Genomic DNA, 16009 nt, shown 5'->3' with positions numbered 1-16009 from the left:
CACCGTATAGGCAAACAATCTCGCGAATATAAATCCCAGCCAACTGCTCCCAAGAATAATTAGTACCGACTGGAATACAATGCGCAGATTTGGTAAATCGATCTACTATCACCCAAACAGCATCAAACTTTCTCAAAGTCCGTGGGAGTCCAACTACGAAGTCCATGGTAATACGCTCCCACTTCCACTCCGGTATTTCAAGTCTCTGTAGCAATCCGCCCTGTCTCTGGTGCTCGTACTTTACCTGTTGACAATTTAAACACCGAGATACAAACCCAACTATATCTTTCTTCATCTGCCTCCACCAATAGTGTTGTCTCAAATCCTTATACATCTTTGTGGCACCTGGATGAATAGAGTACCGCGAACTGTGAGCTTCCTGGAGAATCAGCTCACGCAAACCATCTACATTAGGTACACATAGCCTCCCCTGCATCAGTAATACACTGTCATCTCCAATAGTGACTTCCTTGGCATCACCGTGCTGAACCATGTCCTAACGGACAAGCAGATGTGGATCATCATATTGGCTCTCTCTGGTGCGATCATACAAAGAAGACTGAGAAACCACACAGGCCAAAACATGATTCGGCTCAGAAACATCCAATCTAACAAACTGATTAGCCAAGGCCTGAATCTCCAAGGCTAAAGGCCTCTCTTCTATCGGTAAGTATGCTAATCTGCCCAAACTCTCTGCCTTACGACTCAAGGCATCGGCCACCACATTGGCCTTTCCGGGATGATAAAGAATGGTGATATCATAATCCTTAAGCAACTCCAACCACCTTCGCTGCCGCAAGTTAATATCCTTCTGTTTAAACAAATGTTGTAGACTCCGATGATCAGTATATACCTCACACTAGACACCATACAAGTAATGCCGCCAAATTTGCAAAGCATGAAAAATAGCTGCTAACTCAAGATCGTGGACTGGATAATTCTTCTCATGTACCTTTAACTATCTGGACGCATAGGCAATCACCCTACTATCTTGCATAAGTACTGCGCCGAGACCAATCCGCGACGCGTCACAATACACAATATAAGACTCTGAACTTGTAGGCAACACCAATACTGGAGCTGTAGTCAAAGCTATCTTGAGTTTCTGAAAGCTTTCTTCACATTCATCCTACCACCTGAACGGAGCACCTTTCTGGGTCAATTTAGTCATAGGTGATGCAATATATGAGAAACCCTCCACAAAACGACGATAATAACCGGCCAAGCCTAGAAAACTCCGAATCTCAGTAACTGGGGATGGTCTGGGCCAATTCTAAACTGACTCTATTTTCTTTGGATCCACCTTAATACCTTCACTGGACACTATATGTCCCAAGAATGCCACCGAACTAAGCTAAAACTCACACTTAGAGAATTTGGCATAAAGGTTCTCCTCTCTCAGCCTCTGTAATACAATACCCAAGTGTTATGCATGCTCCTCATGTCTACGTGAGTACACCAGAATATCATCAATGAATACCATGACAAATAAATCAAGATATGGCTGAAATACACTATTCATCAAATGCATAAATTCTGCAGGGGCATTGGTTAGCCCAAAAGACATCACAAGAAATTCATAGTGGCCATAACGAGTCCTGAATGACGTCTTTAGAAATCCAAATCCCGAATTTTTAATTGGTCATACCCAGACCTCAAATCAATTTTGGAGAACACCCTCGCTCCCTGAAGCTGGTCAAATAAATCATCAATACGCGGCAATAGATATTTATTCTTGGTTGTAACTTTGTTCAACTGCCTATAATCAATGCACATCCGCATAGTACCATCTTTCTTTTTCACAAACAGAACCGGTGCACCCCAAGGTGACACACTAGGCATAATAAACCCCTTTTCAAGGAGTTCCTAAAGTTGCTCTTTTAATTCTTTTAACTCAGATGGTGCCATACGATACGGAAGAATAGAAATGGGTTGAGTGCCCTGTACCAAGTCAACACCGAAATCAATATCCCTGTCGAGTGGCATACATGGAAGGTCTGTAGGAAATACATCTGGAAAGTCTCGCACGACCGGTACTGAATCAATAATAGGAGCATCTGCATAAACATCTCTCACAAAGGCCAAATATGACAAGCATCCCTTTCCAACCATACGTTGGGACTTCAAATAAGAAATTACCCTGCTAGGAACAAAATCTAGAGAACCCCTCTATTCAATATTTGGCAACCCTGGCATCGTCAACGTCACGATTTTTGCGTGACAGTCCAAAATAACATGGCATGGAGAACACCAATCCATACCCAAGATTACATTGAAATCAACCATACAGAGTAATAAGAGATCAACTCTAGTCTCCATCTCCCAAATAGTTAGCACACACGACCGATACACACGATCCACAGTAATAATATCGCCCACCGGTGTAGATACACAAACATGTGAAACTAAGGACTCACGGGGCATATCCAGATAATGAGCAAAATATGATGATACATATGAATAAGTGGAACCAGGGTCAAATAATATAGAAGCCTCCATGTGGCACACTGAAACAATACTTATGATCACTGCGTCTGAGGCATCAGCATCTGGCCTGGCAGGAAAATCATAGAATCGAGCCTGCCCGCCACCTGATCGGCCTCCCCCTCTTGGGCGACCCCTAACTGCCTGACCCCCACCCCGAGATGGCAGGGTGGGTGGTGTAACTGCTGGTGCTAGTGTCGTCGGTCGAGAACTCTGCTGTGAAACCCCACTCAATAGCCTAGGACACTCTCTCTTGAAATGACCAAATTCTCCGCACTCGAAACAACCCTTCCTCTGACGGAACTGCTACTCCTGATAACCCGAGGAATGACCTGCAGAATCCTGTGTGGACGAGGCATGATGAGAACTCTGCGCTGGTAGTGCACTGAATGAAGACTAGCCTGAGAGAGCACTATAAGAACCATGGCTAGCTGATGCACCACAATGAGTTGGATGAACCGTATGAGCGTGTCTGTAAGAACGACCACTACCACAGTGAAACTGACCCTCTGAAGGAACACTGCCATAATCACCAGACCATGAGGCCTTTTAGCCTCTCTCTCTCTCGACATTCCTGGCTACGAACCATCTCTATCTGTCGAGCAATGTCCACCACCTAATCAAAAATAGCACCAGATACTCTCTCCCTAGTCATAAGTAACCGCAGCTGATATGTGAGGCCATCAATGAACCTCTTAATCCTATCCCTATCAGTGAGAACCAACCAAACTGTGTGATGAGCCAACTCATAAAATCTTACCTCGTACCGCATCATGGACATATCACCCTGGCGAAGCTGCTCAAACTGTCTGCGCAGCTCTTCTCTGCGGGACTGAGGTACGAACTAATCCAAAAATACCATGAAGAATTGATGCCAAGTAAGGGGTGATGCGCCAATAGGCCTACGTCTCTCGTAAATATCCCACCATCTGAGTGCACACCCAGAAAACTGAAAAGTAGTAAATGAGACCCTACTAGTCTCCAGAATACCCGTTGTCCGAAGCATCCGTTGACACCTATCTAGAAATCCTAAGCATCTTCTGACTTAGTACCGCTAAATGGTGGAGGTCGAAGCCTCTCAAATCTCTCAAGTCTCCTTTGCTCATCATCTGCCATAACAGGAACTACTGGGGCCTGAGCAGCTGCAACCGGCTGGGCTGGTAGTGCCCCCGCTATCTGAAGTCCCTATACTACCTAGTCTGGAGTACGAGCAACGGGGGTATGAGTACCTCCCCCAGCCTGAGAAGTGGCAAGTGCGGCCTGAGCCAAAACTACCTGAGCAAGGCCAGTGCAAGATGCCAATATCTGGGCCAAAGTCTCCTGAATGCCTGCAATCTCAATGGGCACAGCTGGTGCCTGAGCTGATCCTGTCGGCTCAACTATATCTGGAATCTGCTCTTGTGCTGGAACAACTAGTGGTACTACAGGTGTTATTCCAACTGTGGTACGAGCTACACCTCGACCTCTACCTCTACCCCGGCCTCTACCACGGCCCCGACCTCTCGTGGCCCTAACTGGCGGTACTAGTGGTTGACCGTCTGATCCGGTAGTACGTGTCCTCACCGTATGAGAGAGAACAGAATAGCAGAAATTTAGTTTCTAGAATCAACAAATGCGCACGATAGAATACAAGAAAGTGAAATTTTCCTAAGGGTTCTGTAGCCTCTCGAAGATAAGTACAAACGTCTCTGTACCGATCCACAAGACTCTACTAAACTTGCTCATGACTCATGAGACATATGTAACCTAGGCTCTGATACCAACTTGTCACAACCCAAAATCCCAACCTGTGGTGATGGCGCCTATCTCGATATTAGGCAAGCCGAAAATCTCAATAAACCCAAACTTCTCTTTAAGGTTGAAAATATAATATTTAAATACAATACAAACACTCCCCAAAATCTAGTGTCACTGAGTACATGAGCATCTAATATGAATACAACTCTGGAAAATATAGTCTATAATAATCTGAGACCAAATACAGTGAACAAAGTGATAGAGAAGGAGAGACAAGGTCTGCAGAACACGACAACTACCTCAAAATCTCCTGAAAATCAACCGCGCGAAAGGATCAACACCCGCTATGTCCGGGAACACTTGGATCTGCACACGAAGTGCAGGGTGTAGTATGAGTACAACCAACTCAGCAAGTAACACTAATAAATAAGGAACTGAAGATAGTAACGAGCTACACAGTTATGGTTCATTTCTAGTAATCCCAACAAAGAATAGACAAGCTATCAAATATGGCAGTTTAATGTCAAATCAATTTTTATACAGTTCCTATTCATGTAATTCGTATATCAACAGTCTTTCAGAAATTTCACAACAATAACAGATAGAAACTAAGTCAACAACAAATGGAAATTAAGTACAACCTCTCAGGACAACAATCACTCACTGGGCTCCCAACCCTCATCACTCCCTGGGCTCCAAGCCCTCATCACTCACTCAATGCGTACTCGCGCTCACTAGGGGTGTACAGACTCCGGAGGGGCTCCTATAGCCCAAGCGCTATAATCTGCATGGACAACTCACGTGCCATAATATAAATATATGGATCCGCACGGCCAACGCACGTGCCATAATATAAATATCTGGATCCACATGGCCAACTCACGTGCTATAGTATAATATAAGGATTTGCACGGCCAACTCACGTGCTATAGTATAATATAAGGATCTACACGGCCAACTCACGTGCTACACGGACAACTCACGTGCTATAGTATCAATATCTCACAATCAGGCCCTCGGCCTCACTCAGTCATAAATCTCTCCAGTCTCTCGGGCTCTCAATAATCATGAAATCAGCCCAAACAACAATGATATGATGTATCAATAATAATAACAGAGACTGAGATAAAATGTGCAAGTAAAAACCGAGACTGAGTACATATAGCATTTAGCAGGCAATTCATAAAGTACGCGATATCTCCGGGTCCCAATAGTACTATCACATAGCCTAAGCATGATTTACAGTCAAATTTTATCAACACATAGAGAGCATATAGCTAACAATAAACTATTCAACTTAACAGTTTCCCGGGACGGACCAAGTCACAATCCCCTCGTTGCACTCCCACACGCCCGTCACCTAGCATGTGCGTAACCTCCAAAATAATCACATGATACCAAAAATTTGGGGTTTAATAACCTCAGGACCAGATTTAAAACTATTACTTACTTCAGGCCGTGAAATTCTTATTCTGCTATTTCCTTTCCTCGTGAAATGGTCTCCAAATGCTTCGAATCTGGTCATAAATAATTCGTTTCAGTCAATAAAATTCATTGGAATTAATTCCATATGAAAATAATAATTTTCCATAAAAATCTAAAAATTAGCTCAAACATTGCCCGTAGGGCCCACTTCTCGAAACTCGACAAAAGTTACAAAATCCAGAAGCCCATTCAACCACGAGTCTAACCACACCAATTTTACCAAAATCCGACCCCAACTCGACACTCAAATCTTCAATTTAAACAAAGAGGGTTTTCAAATTTTTTCAACTCAATTCACCAATTAAATGATAAAAATAACCATGGATTTGGGTAATTTAACCAATATTGAGTTAAGAACACTTACCCCGTTGTTTCTTCTGAAAATCACCCAAAATCGCCTCAAATCCGAGCTCCAAATCGTTAAAAACTGAAAATGGGATAAACTCTCTGCCCAGACATTTTCTCTACGCGATCACGAACATCCCCACGTGATCGCGAAGAAAAATTTCCATCGCCCAGATTTTATTCTACGCGATCGCGGACTTTCCCACGCGATCGCGATGCATAACATCACAGACATACGCGATCGCGGACTAGTCCACGCAATCACGAAGCACAAAACGCGTGACTTCTACTCTACTCCGCTTACTCTACGCGAACGTGACCATCATCACGCGTTCGCGAGTCACAAAGTTCCAGAGCTACGCGATCGCATCCCGCTTCACGCGATTGCGAAGCACAAAATGCCATTGCCTCACATTAACCCTACGCAATCGTAGATATCCCCACGTGATTGCGTAGAACAAAAAAACCCCACTTACAAAATAAGCCTACGTGATCGCGTAGAAGGAAAACATTATCATATATCAGAAAATTCTAGCAGAGTTCCAAGTCCAAAATCCAACCCGTTAACCATCCGAAACTCACCCGAGCCCCTCGGGACCTCAACCAAATATACCAACAAGTCCTAAAATATCATACAAACTTAGTCAAACCCTAAAATCACCTCAAACAATGCTAAAACCATGAATTACACCCCAATTCAAGCCTAATAAACTTTGAAATTTCTAATTTCTACAAACGACTCCGGAACGTATCAAATCACGTTCGATTGACTTCAAATTTTGCACACAAGTCATAAATGACATAACAAAGGTATTTCAATTTTTGGAAGCGGCTTTCGACCCCGATATCAAAAAGTCAACCCCGCGGTCAAACTTCTCAAAAATTAAACTTTCAGCATTTCAAGCCTAATTCCTCTACGGACTTCCAAATAATATTGCGGAAATGCTCCTAACCCAAAATTACCATACAGAACTATTAGAATCATCAAAATTCAAATCTGAGTTCGTTTACACATAGATCCATATCCGGTCCACTTTTCCAACTAAAATTTTCAATTATGAGACTACGTGTCTCATTTCACTCCGAATTCCTTCCGGACCCAAACCAACTAACCCGATAAGTCATAAATCAATTGCAAGACATAAATTGAGTAGTAAATAGGGGAACGGGGTTATAATATTCAAAACGATCGGTCGGGCCGTTACAATTTCTAAATCAAGTTCAATTAAAATTTCAATGAATTAAGACGGCAAAACGAGTTCAAATATTTCAAATATTACATGGTAAAGTCTTACATCTACCCGGACATAAACATGTTTTAGCTACGTACAGACTCTCGTCACCTCGTGCGTACGTAGTACCCACAACTATTAGCACATAACAATTACATCACCTGGGGGTAGTTTCCCCCTCACAAAGTTAGACATGAGACTTACCTCGCTCCGAAGTTCCATAACTGGCTCCCACGCCACTCTAACACCTCAAACCGCTGCCCGTCGCTCCAAAACTAGCCAAACAATGTGCAACCCAATAAATATATATTCTAATACTCATAATAAATCAAATCTCAACTCCATTCGAAAAGTTTATAAAGTCAACCCTCGAGCCCACGTGCCCGAATTCCAAAATTTTCGAAGATAATCATTACCCATAACACCACGAACTCAAATATATAATTTATTCCTAATTTCATGTCCAATTTCGTGGTAGATGTCCAAAAATACCAATTTCTAGGTTTCTTTCAAAATATCACAACTTCTTCTAGTTTCCATGTTTAAATCCTTGTATAATTCATGTATTTAACTTGTAATAGGGAGAAATCATTTACCTCGAGTTGCTCGATAAAAAACCCCTCAAAATAGCTCCCCAAATTTGGCCATCCAAGTGGAAAATGAGTGAAATGAGAGTTAAGTCTCGATTTAAAGAACCTTTCTGCCCAGCGATAATCTCGCACATGTGGCCAAAATGTTGCACCTACAGCATCTCTTTTGAGACCACTCCTCTGCTTCTGCGGAAAATGATCCAAACACGATGCTTCGCACCTACGGAAACATTCCCCGCTTCTGCGACATCGCAGGTGTAATGACCTGGCCGGTCGTTTTGAGTGTATTAGCTCTGATCCCCTATTTACTACTTTCCCCGTATCTTTTTTGCTTATGTGACTTGCCGGGAGGTTTTGTTGTGGTTTCGGAATGATTTGGGACACTTAGTTCCTAAAACGAAAGCTTAAGTCTTAGGATTTTGACAGTAGTTGGAACTATGTGAAAATGACTCTCGAATGGAGTTATGTTGGTTTATTTAGCTTAGTTGGGTGATTTTGGACTTAGGAGTGTGTCTGGGTTGTAAATTTGAGGTCTGTAGCTGATTTAGGCTTGAAATGGCGAAAGTCAAATTTTTGAAGATTTTGACCGAAAGTGGACTTTTTGATATCGGGGTCGGATTTCGATTTTGGAAATTGGGGTAGGTCCGTAATGTTGAATATGACGTGTGTGCAAACTTTGAGGTCAATCATAGATGGTTTGATAGGTTTCGGCATCGGTTGTAGAAATTTAAAGTTTCAAGTTCATTAAGTTTGGATTGGGGGGTGATTTATGTTTTTGTTGTTGTTTGACGTGTTTTAAGGGCTCGACTAAGTTCGTATGGTATTTTAGGACTTTTTGGTATATTTGGTTGAGGTCCCGGGGGCCTCGGGTGTGCTTCGGATGCTTAACAAATTAAATTTGGACTTATACAAATTATGGTGTTTTCGCACCAGCGGTGGGGAGACTGCAGGTGCAGACTCGCACGTGCGGAAGGAGGAGCGCATGTGCGGTTTGGTCAAGCTTGGTCTGTGGGAGCAGGTGCGAGATTAGCCCGCAGAAGCGGACGGGGCCTGGAGCGTGAGGATCGCAGAAGCGAAAGATATCCGCAGGAGCGGGCGCGCAGGTGCGGCCCCTTGCTCGAAGATGCAGACCTAGGCTCCTTAAGTCATTTCCGCACCTGCGAGGGAAATTAAGCAGGTGCGGCGTCGTAGGTGCGACCGGTGGTCCGCATATGCGGAAATGCCTGGGCAGAAGCTTTTTAAGCGAGGCTTCGAGATTTTTGGCCATCTTCTTCATTTTTGAACTCGGGTTGACGATTTCTTGAGACCATTTTCGAGGTATTTCGTGAGGTAAGTCCCCCGTGCTTATTTTTGAAAAATAATCTTGCTTCACCATTAATTTTTCCACCTTGTTAGTGTGTATTTAAGGTGAAATTTGGGAGTTTGAGGCTAGGGATTTGAAGAGTTTGATTTTGGGTTTTAAGTGGTCATTTATGGTCGGATTTTGATAAATTTGGTATGGTTGGACTGGTGAGTGAATGGGCTTTCGGAGTTTGTGTTTTTTTCCCGATTCCGAGACATGGGCCCAGGTCGACCTTTTAGGACGGATTTTGGAATATTTGTTAAAGTCTTGATTTAAATTATTAGATTAGTCTATTATAGTTGTATTTATGGTATGTAATTAATTTTGGCTAGATTTGGCCCATTCAGAGATTGATAATCGAGGAAAGGGCATTCTTACTGATTGATTTAGCTTGGTTCGAGGTAAGTGTCTTGCCTAACCTTGTGTGGGGAAAATTCCCTTAGGATTTGGTACTGTCGTGATATGTGAGCGATGTGTACGTGAGGTGACGAGTGCATAACTTGTTCTCATTCTTAATTGAGTTATACCAATATGTGTATTTATCCTATTTAGTCTAATATTGCATGTCTACGTGCTTTAACTACTTATTTGAACTTTGTGCAGCATGCCTAGTCAATTTCCTGCTTTTCCTTATTCTTTATCAGTCTTAACTGTAGAATTCTAGTTGTTAATTGTGGTATTTACCAGGTGAGCTGTGTGTTTACTTTTGAGACTACGAGGCGATTTCCCGGGAGTTCTCCCTGTACATTTACTTTTGAGACTACGAGGCAGTTTCTCGGGAGTTCTCCCTGCACGTTTACTTTTGAGACTACAAAGCAATTATTCGAGAGTTCTCCCTGCACATTTACTTTTGAGACTACGAGGCGGTTCCATGGGAGTTCTCCCTGCACATTTACTTTTGAGACTGCGAGACGGTACCTCAGGATCTCTCCATGCATAATTACATTTGAGACTACGAGGCGGTACCTCGGGAGTTCTCCATGCATATTTATTCTGGCACTACGAGACGGTATCTCGGGAGATCCCCTGCTGTTTATCCTTGTGTGTTGCATTGTTATTTCGGTGTGTTTTCCTTTTGTTAAATTCCAGTATCTTACTATACTGTTATATTCTCCTTCTTTATTTATTATATACCAGTGGGCCTGACCTGACCTCATCACTAATCTACCAAGCTTAGGCCTGGCACTTACTCAGTACCGTTGTGGTGTACTCATGCTACTCTTCTATACATATTTTGTGTGCAGATCCAGGTACTTCTTATCAGCCCCGCTATTATTTAAGAGTGCTTGCTGTTGTACGGAGACTTTAAGGTATATCTGCCGCGTCCGCAGACCTCGGAGTCCCTCTCTATTCTCTCCTATGTCATTTTCCTTCTGTACTTCTTTTATTAGACTCTGGTTTATAGAGATACTAGTTTCCTTTTGTAGCTTGTAACATACGATGTTCCGGGTTTTGGGAAGACTGTATTTATAGAGTATTGGTTATTGTACTTGCCGAGCGACATTGTTACTAGTTATTCAGTTATTCACTGTTATTAGTTGCCAAGTTTTACTTTCATTTTATTATTTTCCGCAATTTGTTAGGCTTACCTAGTCATAGAAACTAGGTGACATCACGACGTTATTCGGAGGGTGTTTGGGTCATGACAAGTTGGTATCAGAGCTCTAGGTGTCGTGAGTCACAAGCAAGTTTAGTAGCGTCTCGCGGATCGGTACAGAGACATCTGTATATATCTTTGAGAGGCTATGGAACTGTTAGGAAAAATTTCACTTCTTTGATTCCTTGTCGTGCGAAATTGTTGACTTCGAAATTCTTAACTTTTGTACTCTATTCTGTCACAAATGGTGAGGACACGTACAGGTGGATCTGATGACCAGGAACCCACGCCTCTGCTAGAGTTACGAGAAGCCGGGGCCAGGGTAGAGGCCGAGGACGTCCACGCGGAGAAGCCAGAGCACCCACACAAGATGCCATAGAGGAGCCCCCAGTACCTCCAACTGGAAGACAGACACCTAAGATACATGTTGCTGCACCAGCTCTCCAGGAGATTCTAGCCCAGTTTCTGAGTATGTTCAGCACCTTGACTCAGGCTGAATTGATTCCACTTGCTCCTGCCACATCTCAGACCGGGGGAGGAGCACAGACTCCAGTCGCCGGTACTCCAGAGCAGCACGTTCAGGTCGACCAGGTTCCAGAGATTATATTGATGCAGTCGGTAGCTCTAACTTAGCCCGAGGTTAGGGCAGCAGTTTCTGAGGCGGAGCAGCTCAGACTTGAGAAGTACAAAAAGTACCACCTTCCTACCTTCAGTGGATTGGCGTCAGAGGACACCCAGGGTTTTCTAGAGGAGTGTCACCGTATTCTCCGTACTATGGGCGTGGCGGAGTCGAGTGGGATTTCTTTTACTGCATTCCAACTTAGAATAGCAGCCTATTAGTGGTGGCGTGCTTATAAGTTGGGTAGTTTGGCTGAGGTAGCTTCACTTATAAGGACTCAGTTCTCAGACATGTTCTTAAGGTAATATGTTCCTTAGAGTCTTAGAGACACATGGCGCGCGGATTTTGAGCAGTTGCACTAGGGTGCTATGACTGTGTCAGAGTATGCAGTTCGCTTCAATGATTTAGCCCTACATGCACCGGCCTTGGTTCCCATAGTTCGAGAGAGGGTTAGTCGGTTTATTGAGGGACTCCACCCTAGTATCAGTCTTAGCATGGCCCGGGAGTTAGAGATAGATATTTCTTACCAGCAGGTTGTGAGTATTCCTAGGATATTGGAGGGTATGCTTGCTCGGGAGAGAGAGGAGAGGGATTCCAAGAGGTCTCAAGAGTCTGGAACTCATAGTGGTACTCGTGACCCGGGTGCAGGTCACCATGGTAGGGGCTATAGGAGTCGCCCCGTTCATTCAGTGCTTCCAGCTGTCAATGGTATTCTGGTCCCTTATAGGCCCCAGGAACCTTATTATGCACCTCCAGTATCTAGTGAACCTCCTACAAGGGGTGCTTTTAGTTGTCAGTCCAGTAGACCTTGCCCGAGCCAGTCACAGAAGTCATGCCCTCCGAGAGCTTGTTTTAAGTGTGGCGACACTCGCCATATGGTAAAGGATTGCCCCAGACTTAGAAGGGGTGCACCTCCACGGACTTCTCAGCCACTGTGTGCTCCACCGGGTCCTCAGGCTATGATCCCAGCACCATCTACCGCCCCACCTTCTCAGCCAGCTCAAGATGGAGGTCGGGGAGGTCGAGGTCGCCCTAGAGGGGGAGGCCAGGCCAGATATTATGCTCTTCCTGCTCGTAAAGAGGCAGTTTATTCTGACTCTATCATTACAGGTATTGTTCCGGTCTGTCATAGAGACGCATCGATTTTATTTGATCAAGGCTCCAGTTATTCCTATGTGTCCTCTTATTTTGCCCCATATTTGGGAGTATCTCGGGATTTCTTGAGTTCCCATGTTTATGTGTCTACTCTTGTGGGATATTCTCTTATTGTGGACCACGTGTATTGATCGTGTTTGATTGCTCTTAGTAGTTTTGAGACCATAGTCGATTTATTATTGCTCAGTATGGTAGACTTTGATATTATTTTGGGCATGGACTGGTTGTCGCCCCATTATGCTATTCCTGATTGTCATACCAAAACCGTGACGCTGGATATGCCAGGATTATCGTGATTAGAGTGAAGAGGTACCTTAGAGTATACTCCCAGCCGAGCTATTTCATTTCTTAAAGCTCAACGAATGGTTGAGAAGGGGTATGACACGCATCAAGCTTATGTGAGAGATGTAAGTATTGATACCCCTACAGTCGAGTCAGTCCCAGTAGTGAAGGACTTTCCAGATGTGTTTCCAGCTGATCTTTCGGGCATGCCGCCCGACGGAGATATTGATTTTGGCATTGATTTGTTATCGGGCACTCAGCCCATCTCTATTCCTCTGTATCGTATGCCTCCTCCTGAGTTGAAGGAATTGAAGGAGCTGTCACAGGAGTTGCTTGATAAAGCCTTCATTCGACCCATTGTGTCACCTTAGGGGTGTTCCTGTCTTGTTTGTGAGGAAGAAGGATAGTTCTATGCGTATGTGCATTGATTATCGTCAGCTGAACAAAGTTATAGTGAAGAATATGTATCCATTGCCTCGTATTGATGATTTATTTGATCATCTACAGGGTTCCAGGGTGTTTTCAAAGATTAATTTACGTTCTGGCTATCATACGTTGAAGATTCGGGAGCCAGATATCCCGAAGACTGCTTTTAGGGCGCAGTATGGTCACTACGAGTTCCTTGTGATGTCATTTGGACTGACCAATGCCCCAGCAACTTTTATGCACTTGATGCATAGTGTGCCCAGCTTTATCTTGACTCTTTCGTCATTATATTTATTGATGACATTCTGGTGTACTCCCGGATTCGGGAGGATCATGAGAAGCACCTGAGGACTGTGCTTTAGACTTTGAGAGAAAAGAAGTTATATGCAAAATTTTCAAAGTGTGAGTTTTGGCTAGACTCTGTGGTATTCTTGGGTCATGTAGTATCGAGTGAAAGGATCCAGGTGGATCCGAAGAAGATTGAAGCAGTGCAGAGTTGGCCCAGACCGTCCTCAGCTATGGAAATCTAGAGTTGTCTTGGTTTGGCGGGGTATTACCATCGATTTGTATAGGGTTTCTCATCTATTACAGCACCTATGACCAGGCTGACCCAAAAGGGTGCTCCGTTCAGGTGGACAGAGGAGTGTGAGGAGATCTTTCAGAATCTCAAGATAGCTTTGACTACAGCCCCATTATTTGTATTGCCTAGAGGTCCAGGGTATTATACTATATATTGTGATGCATCGCGGATTGGTCTCGATGCCGGTAGGGTGATTGCCTACGCGTCCAGACAACTGAAGGTTCATGAAGAGAACTGTCTTTTCCACGACCTTGAGTTAGCAGCTATTGTTCATGCCTTGAAGATTTGGTGGCACTATTTGTACGGTGTCCCTTGTGAGATCTACACCAATCACCAGAGTTTGCAGTATCTGTTCAAATAGAAGGATCTTAACTTGCATCAGTGGAGGTGGTTGGAGTTGCTTAAGGATTATGATATCACCATTTTGTACCATCCCGGGAAGGCCAATGTGGTGGCCGATGCTTTGAGTCGCCGGGCGGAGAGTTTGGGGAGCTTAGCATATCTACCAGCAGCAGAGAGGCCATTGGCATTGGATGTTCAGGCCTTAGCCAACCAGTTTGTTAGATTGGATATTTCTGAGCCGAGTTGAGTATTGGCTTATGTGGTCTCTCGGTCTTCTCTTTATGATCGTATCAAGGAGCTTTATTATGATGACCCTCATCTGCTTGTACTTAAGAACACGGTTCAGCACGGTGATGCCAAGGAGGTCGCTATTGGAGATGATGGTGCACTGAGGATGCAAGGCATGCTATGTGTGGCCAATGTAGATGGTCTGCATGAGTTGATTCTCCAGGAGGCTCACAGCTCGTGGTACTCCATTCACCCAGGTGCCGCGAAGATGTATCAGGACTTGAGACAACATTACTGGTGGAGAAGAATGAAGAAGGACATAGTGGAATATGTAGCTCAGTGTCTGAATTACCAGCAGGTAAAGTATGAGCATTAGCGGCCAGGCGGAATGCTTCAGAAGTTAAGAGATTCCGGAGTGGAAATGGGAACGGATCACTATGGATTTCGTTGTTGGGCTTCCACGAACTCAGCGGAAGTTTGATGCAGTTTCGGTGATTGTGGACAGGCTAACCAAGTCAGCTTATTTCCTTCCTATGATGACTACCTATTATTTCGAGCAGCTTGCTCGAATTTATATCATCGTCAGGCTTCATAGCGTACCGGTAACTATCAACTCTGACCGGGGTACGCAGTTTACATCACGGTTCTGGAAGGCCGTATAGCATGAGTTGGGTGCTTGGGTTGAGTTGAGCACATCATTTCACCCTCATACGGACGGACAGTCCGAGCGCACTATTCAGATACTGGAGGATATGCTCTGTGATTGTGTGATAGATTTGGGGGGTGTTTAGGATCAGTTCTTAGCACTTGCGGAGTTTGCCTACAACAATAGTTATCAGTCGAGCATCCATATGGCGTCGTATGAGGATCTGTATGGTAGGCGGTGTCGGTCTCCAGTGGGTTGGTTCAAGTCAGGCGAGGCTAGATTATTGGGTACAAACTTGGTTCAGGATGCCCTGGATAAGGTGAAGATGATTCAGGATCGACTTCGCACATTCCAGTCCAGACAGAAGAGTTATGTTGATCGAAAGGTTTGCGATGTTGCATTCATGGTTGGAGAGCGGGTCCTGCTCCGGGTGTCACCCATGAAGGGTGTTATGAGGTCCAGAAAGAAGGGCAAGTTGAGCCCAAGGTTTATCGGCCCATTCGAGGTGTTGCAGCATGTTGGGGAGGTTGCTTATGAGCTTGCCTTGCCTCCTAGTCTAGCAGGATTTCACCCGGTATTCCATGTTTCTATGCTCCGGAAGTATCACGGTGATCCGTCTCATGTGTTGGATTTCAGCTCAGTCCAGTTGGACAAGGATTTATCTTATGTTGAGAAGCGGGTGGCTATTTTGGACAGGCAGGTTCGAAAGCTGAGGTCAAAGATCATTGCTTCCGTGAAGGTTCAGTGGAGGGGTCAGCCGGTAGAGGAGGCGACTTGGGAGACCGAGCATGATATGTGCAACTGCTATCCTCATCTTTTCACCACTTTAGGTATGTCTCTATGCTCGTTCGAGGACGAACGATTTTTTTAAGAGGGGGAGGATGTAATGACCCAGCCGGTCGTTTTGAGTATATTAGCC

This window comes from Nicotiana tabacum, chromosome 17 (assembly GCF_000715075.1).
Source record: "Nicotiana tabacum cultivar K326 chromosome 17, ASM71507v2, whole genome shotgun sequence".
Lineage (NCBI taxonomy): Eukaryota > Viridiplantae > Streptophyta > Magnoliopsida > Solanales > Solanaceae > Nicotiana > Nicotiana tabacum.
This window is presented reverse-complemented; position numbering follows the sequence as displayed.